Source organism: Aristolochia californica, unplaced genomic scaffold (genome assembly GCF_029961685.1).
Source record: "Aristolochia californica isolate CCGP_79_NKW_82.1479 unplaced genomic scaffold, dmAriCali1.0.hap1 SCAF_10, whole genome shotgun sequence".
In the NCBI taxonomy this organism is placed as follows: Eukaryota; Viridiplantae; Streptophyta; class Magnoliopsida; order Piperales; family Aristolochiaceae; genus Aristolochia; species Aristolochia californica.
In genome coordinates this window covers 7,752,358-7,756,365 of record NW_027181771.1, presented here as the reverse complement: position 1 = coordinate 7,756,365, position 4,008 = coordinate 7,752,358, and the positions used below count along the sequence as shown (strand labels likewise).

Below are 4,008 nucleotides of genomic sequence, written 5' to 3'. Positions count from 1 at the left end.
GAACATTAGCTGGAATTAAATAGAAGATTTGAAAATCAAGTGGGACTGGTGTGCTGTCGCAGGAAACCAACAATAAAACCTATACTCCTAAAAATATATGTAGTAGTGCGAGTAAGAATTGATCCCATGAAGAGTGATTAGTCCACTTTTATGCTCGGTGAAAAAGGACGAGGGGGGGGGGGGGGGGGGGGGTTGAGTATAATGAAAACACTTTTAAGAAAAACAACTTAGAAACAATTTAAATTAAAAGAATAAAAATCAACCAAAGGAACAAACTTTGGTCTAAGTCAACATCCACCATCAGAATTTCACAACTGATCATCAATGCAAGCATATATCAATTCATACTTGAGTATTCACTGTTGGAACTATCTTCCTATCTCTCCTTTCGTAGTTAATTAGAAAACAGATGATCCAATTAACCCTAACTACTAAACAACCCAAGACAAGCACTAAAGGTTTAATCTAGCAGCCACCTTAAGAATTAGAGAGATCAATGAAGCTAAACAACACAAGCACAAGCGGATGCATTTAATTTAGTCCAGCGTTCTTCTCAAGATCTAATAATTCTTGACGCAACAAATCGTCAAATCTCAATTGCTTCATAGGTTAGAGGGATCAAACAATTACGGATTTGATATTTAACCTAGTAGTAGATTGCAATGAGTAATAAACTAGTAGGCCTCCTAGTGATTAAACGAGACAATCATGAAAGAAGATTACATAAGAACATAAGATACCCAAAACATAAATTGAACGATGAAAACAAATCAGATCTCATAGTTGTATTGATTTCGATGGCTTCAATTTCCTTTGACCAAGTTTGAAAGTTTAGCTACACAGGGCCATGAAGAAACCTGAGGGAAAAACTAGAGAAAAGAGGATGAAAAGCTGGAGAAGAGACCAAGAGGGGGCATCCTCTCGAACTCTCCTTGTGCCTCCTTTTTATTCCCCTTCTTTTTCCCGGTTTAGGGTTTTTCTTTTCGTTCATCTGGTCTGGGTAACAGTGCACGTGCCATGACTTCAAGCCCGATTTAGATCTAGATGCAACCATTATCTCACAAAATTTTAAACATAAAAGTTGTAGAACTTTTCTTGGCGTTCCATAGCATCTTGAATCATCTCCATCAGATCTCGGATGAGAGATGCCCATATTATGAAGTAATGTCAAAACTATCCAGAATCGCCCAATTAACTTTGTTTTGAACTTAACGCCTCCATTTGTATCCTAAATCAAAATATAAGAATAATGAGTATATTTAGGTAGCAAATAATTATAAAAGCCCAAACATTAAGGAAGAAAAACATGACATTTTGCATTCTCATCAGACTCCCCCAAACTTTGCTTTTGCTTGTCCTCGGGCAAAACTCAAATTCACTTTCCCACAAACACCAAGGTTGTAACGCCATCAACAAAGAACAACCAAGCTCTTCAAAACTCATAACATATCATGAACAAACATTCTTAAACAACTTACAATTACATAGTAAGCATTTTCATTCAAAGATGGAAAAAACCAAATAAGTAGGCCCTCACAGAAATAAACACTTGACTCTCATGTGTTTGAAGGGTAAGTGTTTCTCTCAAATTTATTCCAATGAAAATGATCTACCATAGGCTTGCATATCTTATCATTCTCACCACTCAGATCACATGCATAACACAAATCATAAGGACTTTTCAAGGTTGTAACGGGGTTTAGGATCAAGGTGGGAAATATTTTGGAATGTAGCTCAAAAGCCATCTAAACTACTGGAGAAAAAATGAATAAACTCAATGTTACAATCACAGATCTAACACGGTGATTCATAGGGAAGAAGAGAGAGAAAAAGAAAATCAAGCTGAAGGGAAGCTTGAAAACCCCTAGTTTCATTAAGGAGAACGCACACTCCCGAGCTGATTTAGGAGAACTCAAACCCTCTGATTAACCCAAATTCAGATTTTTCTGCTTTCCATTCCATTCCCCCTCTAAATAGGGTTCATGTCCACAAAGTTTGAGAGAAAATTACAAATTTGCCTCTCCACGACATTTAACTTGAAAAGCAAAAGGAATTATACATTTTCCCCTCTACGGCGTTTAACTCTAAAAGCAAACTTAATGACTCAGTAACTGACTCAGCCAGACGAATCGACTCAGCCACGGCGTCTGCATGACTCAGCCTGTTATTGGGTTCATAACATTATAACCCCCCTGGAGAATGAGCTTGTCCTCAAGCTCGAAAGGAGGGAGGCGCCATTTGTAGGGTTGGTTGTCTCCATGGGTTCAGCCTCTATAGAAACCTTTCTTGCATTTTTTCCTCTTTCCACATCCTTTCTTCTTTGTCTTTGTACCCAAAGCTAACCATGCTTTGATTTCAGTAGCATCTTGGACTGACTTGGTAGGTTGCAACTCTTGCAAGGAATGGGAGGTAATCCTATCTGATTCGTTTGTCATTAATAGTACTGTAAATTTAATATGAGCAACAAGGTCACCAGGCTTTTCATGCAGAACAAGATATGGCTGCAAAAGATCATGATTCACACATGCAACTAAACCAAGCCAAGCCCGTTTCTCTTCCAACACTCTTGCAGTGAATGGCATAATTGGGAACTTCTAACTAATTTCACTAAATATAAACCATGACGACTTCATTTTCAAGTGATAGTTTTTGTCAACAACTCTCTTGTAGATGGTGGTTTGCTTTTCATCCAAAAGCTTGGGCTTGCCATCTCCAATGCTGGTGACAATATCTACCGCATATACTTCATTTTCCTCGAATTTTGCATCATCAACTCTAGTTTCTGGATTGCTTACATTGAGGATAACTTTGTTTCCATCAATGACAAACTGTTTAAGCTGATGGTTGAGAACACCTTCCACTATTTTGCAATCATAGGCAGCAACAACCTTTTGGATAGCTTCCATCATGTCTTTGTTCTTTCGACTACCAACCTCCCCCAAATAGAAAGATTTCTTCCCCATGATTCCTAAGCCCAGAAATCTGACCTCCATTTCTGCAGTTTCTTTGACAATGATGTTTATTTCGTTGGCAACGACACGATATGCATATGTAGATGGTGGGCCTTGCCGGAGTAATGATTTTACTGTGTGTTTTTCTTCCATCCAAGCAACTTATTTTGTGAGCCGTAAATTGGTAGCATTAGCTGTCTCAAAAACAAAGTTGGCATCATCCATTCCATCTCCAGCGTTAGCGAGAGTAAATCTGGTCGCATCTGTAGAGAACTCTTCTAGTGCCTGATGTAGGGTCCTGAAATTACCAGTTGACTTGGACATCTTTTCAGAGTTCAACATGAAGTGTCCATTGCATCTGAAACCTCCAGGCCAATGATGTTTTGGCAATAGTGCAGTATGGTTGTAGATACAGAAAGTGAGATAGTTATGTATAAGGTCTTTTCCAGATACAGGCAGATCAAAGGGATACCAATAGTTGAACTCCTATCTCATTTTTTTAAGATGGGATACTGGAATATCAGTCTTTGCCTCAGGAGCACCGTAGAAAATAAAGTCCCATACCTCATCGGTCATATGTTCAGGCTTCACCAAAGAAGTAGCAGTTCCATACATATCTCCCTTTTGCAACAAATGCACAACAGTATAATAAGCCCTGTAAAGTGTGGAATCTGATAAAGACTCCACAAGAAACTATTCTATCTTTGTGACTTTCTTATTTATAAACCTCTCATCCAGTGTCTTCGCACAGTAATCATGACTCTTTTCCTCTTTGCGCACTCCATCTTTTGCAGTGACTAATGGTCCTCAAGAAGTCAACTTCACTTGGACAACATTTCTTCCTCAATGCCTCAAATTGCTTGGCAAAATAACTAGTCATTGAGAACTTAATTTTTGCAGAAGGCGAAGAAGACACATCTGCAAAAGAAATCCGAACATGTGTTCTCTTAGAATCTGGAAAAACTTGAGCCCCTCTCATCCAGGATGCATCATCAGATCCATAACTTCCGGATCATCTTCTCTGCTATTATCATTATCATTCTAGATTTCCATGCAA

General features: G+C 38.5%; 1 pseudogene; it reads right to left on the bottom strand.

Annotated features, from left to right (window-relative positions):
• Positions 1 to 2,173: 2,173 nt before the first annotated feature.
• Positions 2,174 to 2,963, bottom strand: LOC137942857 (ERBB-3 BINDING PROTEIN 1-like; annotated as a pseudogene).
• Between the last annotated feature and the right edge of the window lie 1,045 nt (positions 2,964 to 4,008).